Source organism: Canis lupus, chromosome 10, assembly GCF_048164855.1.
Source record: "Canis lupus baileyi chromosome 10, mCanLup2.hap1, whole genome shotgun sequence".
Lineage (NCBI taxonomy): Eukaryota > Metazoa > Chordata > Mammalia > Carnivora > Canidae > Canis > Canis lupus.
In genome coordinates, this window is record NC_132847.1 from 20,325,785 (window position 1) to 20,340,470 (window position 14,686).

The following is a 14,686-nucleotide window of genomic DNA, read 5'->3' on the forward strand; positions in this document are numbered from 1 at the left end:
TTTATTTACTTCTGGTATTATAAATATACTAATTTAGAATATCTTTATATGTGAATCTTTTTCATTATTTATGCTCTCTTAATATGCAGTTTTGCATTTTGCTTCACTTTTATGGAAATTATAACTCCATATTTCATTAATACTTGACTCACTTTTGACTTTTCTGTTCTTTTTTGAATGTGTATTTCTTTCCAGGAATGAATCTGCATTTATTTTTTCTTTCCCCGCATAGTGTGTTTTTGCACAGTTCATTCATTTGTTCATTTATTCAACATGTGTATATCTCCAGTGTCTGTTTTAGGAACTGATGACATGGTAGTAAACAAAACAGAAAAAAAATCCCCATCCCTCTGAAAATAACATTCTAATGTTCTTACATTTTGGATATTGAGAGTTTTCTATGTATTCTTCTTACTGAGTAAAATTTATTTTATCTTGCCAGTCACTATTTACTTACTTAGCTTTTTCATATTCTCAGTGTTCCCTTTTCATTATATCCTGTTGTTCTTATTAGAGTACATCCTAGATTCCTCTAGGTCTTGAATAATCAATCTGATTTTCCCCTTGAGTTTATTTTTTCTTTATTCTGGTCTTTTTTTCTATTATTATTTTCATTTCTTTTGATTCTCGATTATTCATATTATTAGTGAAGCATAGCATTATTATTATTATGGAAAATGGATAAGGATTTCTTCCCCTACTGTTGTGTGGATAGAGTAATATCCCTGGCAGGCTTCTTCTCTGGAAGGTCACCTTAGGGTGCATATGTCTGGAACATGATGTGGGACTTAACACCTCTAAGGTGCTCTGAGGTTGGTTCTCTGAGGATACTAATATCCACATTAGAGGCCATTAAAGAAGAATTCCTCACATTTTCCTTCTGAGAATAAAACTCAGTCTACCAGAGAATCTAATAATAGGGGCTTGGAATAGAGGGGGAAAGGTGTGGAAACTTACAGAACTATCATTCAGAAAGACCTTCCACTAATGACCACTTTTTGTTCCTCTTCTCACTCCTAGAACCATGCTTATAACTAGGATTCTGCTTGTAAGAGTTTCCGCCATGGGCTCTCTCTCTTCCATCCCTCAGCTTTGCCTATAAACCAACTTTAACTCACTTTTCTTCTTCTACAAATATATTGAAACTACTTCAGTGATTACTTCCTCCCCATCTCCTTGCTATATTATAGGTTAATTTTCTTTTTGTGTTTGTCTACGAAGTATTTTTAAGGGAGGTCACAGGAGAATGGAGAAGAATATTTGATGCATTTTAAATCATGCCCCCAGCTTCCATATGCTTGTGTTATGTGCAGTGTACCAGAGGTTAAGGCAATAATATAAATATATCGGTGACAGTTTATTGTGAATGTGCATATCCAGAACTCCAATGCAAAGAATAATAGGAAAATATAAAGCATTTTAAAATGAACTTTACAAATCAAATATAAATTATAAACAGTACAAATAGAGGTGACAACTTTTCTTTTTTAAGATGTATTATGTGTGTCTTTTTTAGCATATGTGTTCCAGCAATGTGTTGAACTGGTAGCAGACCTTCCACACATTAATCATATAAGACGACTCCAGTTTATTATGAAGTATAAATAAATCACTAGACACATGGGTCAAGGCTGAGCAGAAACTGACTAATCCCTGAACGTGGGAGGTATTATCTTTTTTACCCTTTCCATTCATTTGCTTGTCTGCCATTTAGGTTGTTGAAGGGGACAAATGAATGAAAGTTGTGTCACCTTAGGGATATTTGTGTGTTGTGTGTATTTGTGTGTTTCTCTTGGTGCTATTGAAATCCCAAACCCAGGTCTCTATGTTCACCTCGACACACCATTAATCATAATAATGTAACAACTTCTACATCAGTATAGTAAGTGCCTTCAGAGTAATGAATATATGCCACTTAATAATTAGGCAGTTCAGATAGCAGAAATTTTTCATTTAAAGGTGGTTAATTGGACAAGATATGGTAAGAAGCATTCTGAAATTCTTACCCAGGGATGGATCTCAGACCAAATATAGACACATGGTAAATAATAAATGGATGATCTCACATCTAAACACAATAAATGGGATTCACAACATAGCTTAGAATTTATCCCCTGTTCATAAATTAGAATCTGTGCTTCAATAATTCTCACTGAAATTACGCATTAAAAAAACTGAGCCCCTGAATCAGCATTAGTTATTGAACTAAATGTTTTGATGAGAGCTTCTATTGACATTTGTTGTGGTCTATTAAAAATTCCTTGTGAAAAAATCAATATTTAATGGCTTTGTGAGTCTTTTAATGTTTCTGGCCTTTGTTTGGTCTCCAGCAGTCTACAAAACTGAGATCCACAGTGACCAATGAGTACCATAGCAAATATAATTTCAGACATAATATTTCTATGATCATATAAATGTTTAAACACTGTGTTTTGAATTTTTATTTTGTTTGATTGTAAATATTTATCATCAGAACTCTTTTAAGCTCCGGAGGTTTAGCAGGTTAAGAAAAAGAGAAAAAGCAACAAAGAATAAAACTTCTAGTGATAATTTTTTTTTAATATGATGTATTTGAGAGAGAATGAGCGGGGAGAGGGTCAGAGGGAGATGGTGAAACAGGCTCCCTGCTGAGCCAGGAGCCCAACATGGGGCTCAGTCCCAGGATCCCAGAGCCATAACCTGAGCCAAAGGTAGACACTTAACTAACTGAGCCACCCAGGTGCCCCTTCAGTGATAATTTTTAAAAAGCAAAGTAAGGGTGAATATTCCATACAATGAAACCACTGCTTACATTTTAGTGGAGGACATTTATTTTTATCTAACACTGTCAGTTCTCTATTTAAATATATAGAATTGTATAGTAATACATTAACAAAAATGTTACTAATGCTTCATAATATTCATAATTTACAAAAGGATTTAATATTATCTCTTTGTAAGCTTTATAATAAACCTATGAGAATACATTTAAATATATCCATTTTAGGTGTATGGAAAGAGAGTTTAAATAATAAAAAGACTCACACCTGAGTTTCAAATCCAGGAAATTTTTTTTTTACTAATTAACAATCAAATATATTCTGTTATATTAAAGCTATCTTTATATTGCATACCATAACCTGGCATAAATCTCAAACATATTTATTTTTTGGTTTCCATCTAAATATTTGAAACAACTTTGGGATAAATGTTCTCACACCATCCTATATTAGTAAACAGAGGGAAGTTTTGTATCATATGTTAACATACATGGTTTGTACCATATATACTTAATATCATTAGGAATACTTTTATGTCAGTTATGCCAAACTCAAGCTGTTGTCTGTGGCTTTTATCCTTTCACTTGCAGATGGATAATACTAAACAACTTCCATACTTTCCCCAACTGGTTATCTGTTCATGCCTTTTCTGGCACTGTCCTCTTGATTGGCCTATCAACATAGAGTCCTGTTCAAAATCTGAACAGTTTATTGGAGCTTCCAATTATAGGCAAAATAAAGTTTGTACTTCTGATTATGGCATAGTAAGACCTTCCTTTGTAGTTTTCCATTTGCATTCTGAAAACTGTCCTTAGCTAAAACAAAAGTCTCAAGTTCTTTTGACATGCAGTTAATAGAGAATATTATCTTTCCCTGGCATAGTCTTTCTTCTCATCTTTGTAAGATGTGAACCTAGATTTTTGAGTCCAGATAGTTTGCATTGTTGTGTTCAAGCAAGCTCTCTCCAAATGACAGCAAAGATAACGCTGGACAGCTTCAGAGAAGTGGGTTCTTTTAGTATTCTTGAACTCAGAAAGAGAGCTAGCTGCCTTCACTCTTCCCTGTATTGAAAATATTTCCTTAAAAAAACTAATTGACCATTCCTAAGTCATGCCCACTTCTGGATTGAACCTGTGGAAATAAGGTACTCCCATTGAAGCTGTGGTTCCATGATGACCCCTTTGGTGCAGATGCAAGACTCAGTGATTGTCATTCCATTCAGATGTAAAATGACCAGTTCTCATAAGGAGTAAAGGAATTCTTTTATCAAAAGAAAGAAAGAAAGAAAGAAAGAAAGAAAGAAAGAAAGAAAGAAAGAAAGAAAGAAAGAAAGAAAGAAAGAAAGAAAGAAAGAAAGAAAGAAAGAAAGAAAGAAAGAAAGAAAGAAAGAAAGAAAGAAAGAAAGAAAGAAAGAAAGAAAGAAAGAAAGAAAGAGAGAGAAATGGAGGCTGAACAGCCAAAAATATTTCTGTACTCTGTGAACACATCCTTCAAGAGGCAAGGAGTATCATTCTCTATGTGAAGCTTTCCTTAGTGAAGCAGGTAAAATCAGTCACTTGTTCTCCTGAGATGTCTCTGGAACATGTTTAATTGAGCAGTTATTGGTACAATATACTATTTTTGTGTACTACTCTGTCTCTCTTTCTAAACTATAATCCTTTAAGGACGGAGGCCATGTTTTACTCATTTCTGTATGCTCATTGCATCATAGTTTTTAGTACAGAATAAAGCCTAAAATTGTTCCATATAACAGTGACATGATAATCCTGAGTTCTTCTGTCTTCTACTCTTGCACAAGTTCAAAAAGGCACATGCAAAAGCAATTACTTTAGCTGTGCAAAAAAAAAAAAAATCTTTGCAGAAATGTGATTTAAACATAATGGGCTTGGCTTTAAGCAATAGATAATATAGAAAAATATTTATTTATCTTTTGTAAAAGAGCTCCTGATGACACAGTCCATTATGTTGATCAATGTCCTTACTTAAAAACTTATTTGAAAGTATATTTAAAATCTGACAGAGAAAATTACTCTTCAAATTTATTGCTAACACAAAATATGCCTCTCCTTAACATGTGGTATATTTCTTTCTGCTAAATAATGAGAAATTCAGTAATGTCGGCTTCCATTTTGACTATCAAAAATAAATAGATAAAATTAAAGCTTGTGTTGGCCTAATTTAGGCTATTTTTTCTGGTGTAATTGTTTCTTAATCTGGTTCTCCAGTTTATCTTGTATAAAAATTATCCAGAGAACTTGTTAAGAACTTGTTTCTCTACCCCATTCCCTGAAATTTTTATACAATCATTACCTTGCATATTTTGAACATCTGATTGATTCAGAAATCAGTAAGTAAATATGCATATTTTTATTTCTAGTGTATTCACTGAAAAAGTAGGAACAAACAACATTTCCAAACAGAGGTACAAAGGAGGAATGATAAAGAACATGATTTAACTGGTCTAAACGAAGGCAAGAAAAGAAAGACAAAGAAATAGAGTCCTTCCCTGAGTTGATGGAAAGGGAGAACTCCCGGTATCCATGAAAAGATTCCCCCTAGAGTATTGAGCTGATTATTACTTAGTGCATGGGTATAAGGAAACTACAGATTGAGGAAAGAATTAGTAGAAAAAAATGGAGGTAACAGTGCCTCCATTTCAGAATATGAGCAGGGAAGATTTTAGCAACATCTTCTAGAATGGTTCTAAAAATGAAAAGCAGAATAACGGAAAACTGAATCCATCAGTTTACGAGAATGAGAACATGAAAAAAAAATAATTCCAACAAATATAGAAAAATAATTGATGAAATTCAATCCTCTTTCATAATAGAAATGTTTAACAAATTAAGCATGGAAGTAGGACTCTTCACTCTGCAAAAAAGGTACTTAGAAAATATTATGATTAACACCCTTGTAAATGGGACAGTGTTACAAATACTACTTTTAAAGGGAGAAGTAAAACAATTTCACTAGTTTCCAGCTTATCTTTTTTGAGTTTTGCTTCACAAAAATGTGTATGTTTTATTTTTCTTCCTTTTTACACAAAAGGTAGCATTCGTTTTATACTCTATGTGTTGTTTTCCTCACTTAACAATATATTCTGGAAATCATTGGCTATTAGTTGGTAGAGCTTTGTCATTCTTTTTTGTAGGATTATAATACCCAATTTTTTAGAAGTACCATAATTTCATATGTGGCATTTAGGTTGTTTCTATCTAATATCTTGGAATTACAAATAATACTACAAAGCAAATTTTTTTGCATATGTATTTCACATTTTTGGAGGTATAACTTAAAGATAAATTTCTAAAACTGAGGTAAAAAATAAATTTACAATTACATTTTCTAAGATTTTACCAGTTTTTCCTCCATACTAATTGAAATATTTTATATTCTCACTGGCATTATGTCAGAATATTTGTTTCCTGACAGAATTGCCAAAATACTGTGTCGTCAAACTCTTAATTTTTTTAATCCTGGTAAAAAAATCATATCTTGGTATTTTAATTTTCATTTTTATTGTTAGAATTGCAAACGATTATAGCTGAAGAATCTATTCATAAGTTTAGAAAGGTGTCTGTGTTCATTTTCTCGTTTTTTAAAATGGATTTTTGTTGGGACTTTTTTGTTGTTTTTTACTGTTGATGTTGACTTTTTAGATAACACCATCGAACGCATGATCCATGAAAGAAAGAACTGACAAACTGGACTTTATTAAAGCTGAAAACTCTGCTCTTCAATAGATAATGTCAAAGGAATGAGAATACAAGCCACAGACTGGGAGAAAACACTTGCAAAAAAACATATCTGATAAAAGACTGTTATCTAAAATATACAGAAAACTTTTAAACTCAATAGTAGGAAAATGAACAACTGATAAAAACTGCATATACAAAGGGGATTAAGAATATACTTACCTTGAGGAACACTGAGAAATGTATAGAACTGTTGAAACATATTGCATACTTGAAACTAATGTAACCCTATACATTAATTATACTTGAATTTTTAAAATTTAATAATGAATCACCATTTTTCACTCAATATTATTATAACCAAATTCAGGCAAGAATCATCAATGACTGTTCAATAATTAGGTGAAAGTTTGTGGGGCAACAATATTTACAAAGTCTCAAAGTATCTCCCCAAGTTCACTTATTCACTAAGGGAAATTGGAGGATACTATAAAACAGAATAGAAACTTTGCCTGTAAACTTAAAAAAATTAATATCATAAAAGATATAGAATCAGTGTTCTATATTTTAGGAGACTATAAATATAGAATCAGTGTTCTTTATTTTAGGAGACTAAAGAGATGAAAACCACATGGTGCATGTGACCCTCAACTAGGTCTTAGATCAAGAAAAATTTTTATAAAGACAGTGCAGTAATAATGGGGAGATTTTAAATACAGCCTATACATCAGATAATAGCATTGTATGACTACTATTGGATATTCTCAATTTGATAATTTCACCTTGTTTTTTTATGAGAATATCTTTGTCTTAGAGGAACAGCCAAAGTATTTAAGGGTGAGAAGTCATGATGTCACCAACTTATTCCCAGATGGTTTGGGGAAAAAAATATTTCAGGAATCAAAAATATACATAGACACATAAAGGGTTTTAGTACATTCTTCAGATTTTATTTACATTTGATTTTGATCAAAATAAAATCTTAAATAATATTTTAAAGCATTGTGAGCAGAACAAAGAACCCACTGTTGTCACACCTGCTTACTATTTTTCTTAGTCTTAGCTAGTGCAGTAAGGCAATTTAAAATTGTGAAGTATTAGAATTCAAAAGAAGAATATAAAACTCTCATCATTTGCAAATGATATAATTATCTACATAGAAAATCAAAAATAGTAAATTTAAAATTGATTAAAAACCTAAATATGAGAACTGAAACCATAAAAATTCTAGAAAAGGACATAGGCAGTAACTTCTTTGACATCAGCCATAACTTTTTTCCTAGTATGTCTCTTGAGGCAAAGTGCACAAAAGCAAAAATAAACTATTGCAACTACATCAAAATAAAATCATTTTCACAGTCAGGAAATAGTCAACAAAACTAAAAAGCAACCTATGGAGTGGGAGAAGATATTTGCAAATGAAATACCTGTTAGTATTCAAAATATATAAAGAACTTTTAAAACTCAATGCCCAAATACTGAATAATCCAGTTAAAAATTAGGTAGAAGACATGAGCAGATATTTCTTCAAGAAGACAACCAGATGGCCAAGAAACACATGAAAAGATCTTCATCATCACTTATCATCAGGAAAATACAAAACTATAATAACCTGTCACCTCACACCTGTCACAATGGCTAAAATCAACAACACAAGAAACAACAGATGTTGGTGAGGATGTAGAGGAAAAAAGAACCCTCATGCAGTGTTGGTGGGAATGCAAACTGGTATAGCCACTCTGGAAAGCAGTGTGGAGGTTCCTCAAAAGGTTAAAAATAGAACTACCCTACAGTCCAACAATTGCATTACTAAATATTTGCCCAGAGAATACAAAAACACTAATTTAGTACTAATTCAAATGGATATATGCACCTCTTTATTTATAGCAGCATTATTTACAGTAGCCAAGATGTGGAAGTAGCCCAAGTGTCCATTGATAGATGAATGATAAAGAATATGTGGTGTATATATACAGTGGAATATTATTCAGCCACAAAAAAGAAAGTCTTGACATTTGCAACAAGGATGGAGCTTGACAGTATAATGCTAACTGAAGTAAGTCAGTCAGAGAAAGACAAATACGATATGACTTCACTCATATGTGGAATTTAAGAAACAAAAGTGAAGGGAATAAAATAGAGACACACAAATCAAGAAACAGACTCTTGAGTGTAGAGAACAATCTGGTGGCAATCAGAAGGGTGATGGATGGGAGGATGGGTAAAATAGGTAGTTAAGGATTAAGGAATAGACTTGTGATGAGCACTGGGTGATATATGGAATTGTTGAATCAGAATTTTGTACACCTGAACTAATATGACTATATATTAACTAAATAGAATTAAGATGAAAATTTAAAAAGCCGAAAGAAAAAAATCAGAAAACAAAAATAATATACAGAAAAGTAATATTTTAGCAATTTGACTGGATGTTACATTTCTATAAATCAAGAGCTCAAAAATTTAAGTTTTAAGAGCATAATTCATAATGGCAAAAAAGTTACATTATACCCAACATTAAATTTAGCAACTATGTCTAAGACTTACATTCATAAAATTATAAAATTTTACAGAAATAAATTAAAAATGCTGAATAAACTAAGATATATCTTGCTCGTGGATGGAAGACTTCTGAAGAGACCTTTTTTTTTTTCCAATTTGATTTGTAGAATCAGTAATTCCAGTAAAAAGCTTGTGAACTTTTCTTTTTCTTGGATGTTGGGAAGACATTTCTAATGGTTATATGGAAGATTAAAAGATCCACTAATAGACTAGACACTTCTGATGGAGGAGGCAAAGGAGGAGAAAGGACAAGAAGGTGAGCCAAGAGGAGGAAGAACTTGCCCTACTCCATATCAGGACTTCGGCAGGCAAACAAACATCATACTATAATAAGGTATGTTCAACAAATACAACCAACAAAAGATTAGTATAAAAAGGAATAAAGAGGACACTCAGCATGCAGAACTCACCAGCCTCCAACTCTGGGCAGTGTCCCCAAGCCTGGCCCAAGTCTGAATTGAGACTCCCCACCCACTGGAATATACCTGGCTCTGCATTTGTCATGGCCTGCATGCTGGACCAAGCCAGTTTGACCTCCACTACCTCAGTTAGATCCTGAATGTTGGGAAACATATTCATTTAATGCATCTGAGGAAAATGGGAACTTGAGGTGACCAAGCCTTTCTAGAGGAGACCACCTATGAAAGACCAGCAGAGGAGATGATAAACACACAAAGGAAGATTTTTTTTTGTTTTTATCTTTTGATTACTTTGCAAGCAACCATTACACATTTAAGCACTAAGATGTTTTATTTGGTATTTAAATAACTGTGCTAGGTAGAGATATAGGAGTCTACAGGATCAATAAGCAGACCTCAAATAAGCAAACCTGTATATCTTCCCCCATCCAGTGGATGAAAGCATTATGATGGGAATGGGAAAAATTGAGTGTATTCCCATAACAGTGTTACCCCTCCATGAACTGCTGTCCACATAGCTGACTAAAAGTCCAAATTGGATTTATCTTTTTATACCTTTTCTGAAAAAGGATACTTGATGCCCATTTTTAAAGACCTTAAAAGCTAAACTGCTCAGACTGAATCTTCATTTTGTAGCTGAGTTTTTGTCTGTTCTTTTCCATTCTTGCTTTTGAGGATAGTTATCTTGTGCGTAACAGCTCTGTGGAGGGAAAAACATGGCGTCGTCCTCCTCACCCTCAAGTTCTGATGTTTTAGTATCTAAGAATAGTTTTGGGTTTATTATCTGATTTTTATCCCTCCTAAGATTTCTCTTATCTTCTATAGTGTTTGAAAACCTGTATTTTAACAGAATAACCTTAAAGAAAAATACTAAGAAGGAAAATTTTGCAAGGAGAAGTGAATTGGACTAATTTTTCATTTTCCAATGCCTTACAGCATTACATGAAGGCTAGCTGGCCAACTTCATCATTTTCTCAAAATGAGCCTCATTAAAAGGTATCTTAGGAATGGTACCATGCTTTTTTGAGAGCATAAACACTTCTGAGCCTTTTATTTTCAAGGTATCAAAAGCAATTTGCAGTTCTCAAACTGAAATCCATCACCCATTGTCCTTCATGACTTCTGAGGTGTGGCCAGCAAATGGATGACCCAGGAATCTTCTTCCATAATATGTACATACAAATATACACATATATGTATATATGTGTATGGGATTTTTTCTTTTTTATTTAAGGTTCATTGAGAATCAGCTGCCAAAACATTGGAGTTTAAGGAAAAAATGTTTCCCCAGACTCTCTCCCAGAGATAAAAAAGAAAACAAAGGCCATCTTGTAAGCTGTGATATAACACAGTGTGTTCACAGCAGCACTTTGCAAAAACAAAACCTAGAAATAACCCAAATGCCTATCAATAGAAGTCTGATAAGTAAATGATAGTGTGTTCACATAATGGAATATTATGCAACAGCAAAAATGAGTTAACTATACCTTAAGGCACAATATGGATGAATCAGAAATTTTTGAATTGTAAGAGATTTTCTGATGTATTTCATCCTTTAGTATAATGAATATGATGAAATATAGGGTTACTCTTATTTTAGACATCTGGAGTTTTAAAGTGTATGTTCTTATAATTGACAAAAACAGAAAATGACATGTAGCTGGTAATTGTACCTTTGCCTAGCTGGTGAAGATAGAACGTGGCACACCAAAGACTACTTGGAAGACCAAAAAAATACCAAAGTAATACAGCATCAGCAAAATAAACTATAGCATTCAGTTAAGGAGTGAGTCTTCATCAGAAATAAGCATTTTTGAAGACTGATGTTTTATTATAGGACTGTGATATATTTTAGTGTTTGCTTTAAGGTGTTACTTTTATTTATTTATTTTTATTGAAGTATTGTTGACATTGACAGTTACATTAGTTTCAGATGTACATCCTTCTACTTCACCAGTTCCAAACATTACTCAGTGCTCAACAGGAGGAGTGTCATCACCATCTGTAACCATACAGCGTTATTACAGCATTGCTGACTGTATTCCCAGTCCTCTACTTTTCATCCTAATGGTTTATTTGTTTTATAACTGGAAATTTGTATCCCCTAATCTTCCTCACCTATTTATTTTAGCAAAGAATTGTGAACTAAGTTAAGTGTATCTCTTAAGCATTATTCCCAGTTAGTTTTTTTTATATAAAAAAATCTTGTCAACATAATTATAAATCTTTTATCAGAATATTTTTCAATTTCAATCAGTATTTTTATTTTTAATGCTTTGTAAATGTGAATACAATAAATTAAAATTTAAAACAATGTAAAAATTCTTGAACTAACAATCTCTTATCAAAATGATTCTCACATTTCAGTGTGCATCTAAATTATATGGAAGGCATTTTTTTTATATGGAAGGCATATTAAAACACAGTTCACTGGACCCCATCTACAGAGTATCTGATTCAGTACTCTGAGGTGAGGCCTGTGAATTTACATCTCTAAAAAATTCCCAAGTGATAGAGATGCTGTTGGTCCAGGCACTCCCATTGAAGAACTGATGCCTATCAGTTTTTGGAGTTGGATACTACTTGTCTTCTTTCCTGAAGTCACTGTACTTGTGGTACATTAGAGGTCATGTAACCTGAATTCTGCCTAGTGGTCTGCTCATGTCCATAGTTCCATCGCCTATATAAAAAGAGACAGCGTCCAGTGGTCTCTCAGGTGATTTCAGTTCTAAAATTTTATAAGCCATTTATTCTTCAGAATTCAGTTCCAAAAGTCAGTGTCTCTTGATATCAGCTGATGTGTCATTTGCCAATATGAGTTCATAGAAACTTTGTCAAAATTTAATCAGCTTGTGGCAATCTCTATCCAAGAGAAATTCCATATCAAGATTTCATTAATTTTTCTAAAAAGTTTTGATTAAAATAAGTGGTATATATTTGCAAAAGTATACTTAAACACTTACTAAAGGCCACCTTAAAATTTTGGAAGGGAACTAGACAATACATTATTTGTCGTATGGGAGTTCATCATGTTTAACAATGGGTCAAGTAACTTTTACTTTGATCCTGACAGAAATTCTAAATATGGAATTTTTCTCCTAGATCTTGACATAAATGCTAATGAGCCCAAGTTCAAGAAGTTTTCTGGACTCCGAGATGAGCCCCTGTCTTGCAAAGGCAAACAATATTCTAACACAATAGTGTAGGTAATCTGAAGAGAGCAATTTGGTGACACTTTTGTAGCCTGGCTTCACTGCCATTTGTGTTGGTTACTATAAATGAACCTGGAGAAAGCAGAAAACTTCCAAACTCATTCTATGATGCCAGCATTACCTTGATCCCCAAATCAGAAAAAGACCAAAAGGAGAATTACAGGGATGCTTGGGAGGCTCAGCAGTTGAGTGTCTGCCTTTGGCTCAGGGCCTGATCCCGAAGTCCCAGGATTGAGTCCCACATTGGGCTTCTTGCATGGAGCCTGCTTCTCCCTCTGCCTGTGTCTCTGCCTCTCTCTGTGTCTCTCATGAATAAATAAATAAATAATCTTTAAAAAAAAAAGAATTACAGGTCAATATTCCTGATGAACATGGATGCAAAAATTCTCACCAAGATACTAGCCAGTAGGATCCAACAGTACATTAAAAAGATTATTCACCATGGCCAAGTAGGATTTATTCTTGGGCTGCAAGGATGGTTCAGCATCCACAGTTCAATCAATGGGATACATCACATTAATAAAAGAAAAGACAAGAACCATATGATCCTCTCAATAGATGCAGAAAAAGCATTTGACAAATACAGCATCATTTCTTGATTAAAAGTCTTCACAATGTACAGATAGAGGGAACATACCTCAATATAATAAAAGCCTTGTACAAAAAAGCCCATGAATATCATTCTCAGCAGGGAAAAACTGAGAACTTTTCCCTTCAGGAACACTACAGGGATGTCTACTCTTACCATTGTTGTTTAACATAGTACTAGAAGTCCTCAGCAATAAGACAACAAAAAGAAATAAAAAGCATACAGATGGACAAAGAAGAGATCAAACTTGCATTCTTTGCAGATGATATATTATCTGTGGAAAAATGAACTATTGGGACTTCATCAAGATGAAAAGCTTTTGCCCTGCAAAGGAAACAGTCAATAAAACTAAAAGATGACCTGCAAAATGAGAGAAAATACTTGCAAATATCTTATCAGATAAATGGCTAGTATCAAAAATCTATAAAGAACTTCTCAAACTTAACACCCAAAAAACAATCCAGTCAAGAAATGGACAGAGAACATGAACACACATTTCTCCATAGAAGACATACAAATGGCCACCAGACACTTGAAAAAATGCTCAACATCACTAGGTATCAGGGAAATACAAATCAAAACCACTATGAGATACCACCTTTTCCCAGTCAGAATGGCTAACATTAACAAGGCATAAAATGATAGATGTTGTCAAGGATGCGGAGAAAGGGGACCTTGGAAAACATTGCTGATGGGAATGCAGGCTGAAACAGCCACTCTGCAAATCAGTATGAAGGTTCCTCAAAAAGTTAAAAATAGAACTACCCTATGCTCCAGCAGTTGCATTACTAGGTGTTTATTCAAAGGATACAAACATAGTGATCCAAAGAGGCACTTGCACCCCACTGTTTATAGCAGCAATGTCCACAATAACCTAAATATGATAAGAGCCCAGATGTCCTTTGAGAGATGAATGAATAAAGATATGGTATATATTTGTATATACAATGAAATATTACTCAGCCATCAAAAAAATGAAAACATTTGCATCAACTTGGATGGAACTAGAGCGTATTATGTTAAGTGAAATATGTCAAGCAGAAGGCAGCCTGGGTGGCTCAGGGATTTAGCGCTGCCTTCAGCCCAGGCCTGATCCTGGAGACCTGGGATCCAGGATCATGTTGGGCTCCCTGCATGGAGCCTGCTTCTCCCTCTGCCTGTGTCTCTGCCTTTCTCCCTTTACCTTTCTCCTTTTGCCTTTCTGTGTGTGTGTGTGTGTGTGTGTGTGTGTGTGTGTGTATAAATAAATAAAATCTTTTAAAAAAATCAGAGAAAGAAAACTCTCATATGATTTCACTCAGATGTTGAAGTTAAAAAAAAAAAAAAAGACAGGATCATAGAGGAAGGGAGGGAAGAATAAAATCAGTCGAAATTAGAGAAGGAGACAAACCATAAGAGAGTCTTTACCCAGGAAGCAAACTAAGGGTTGTTGGAGGGAAGGTGGGTGGAG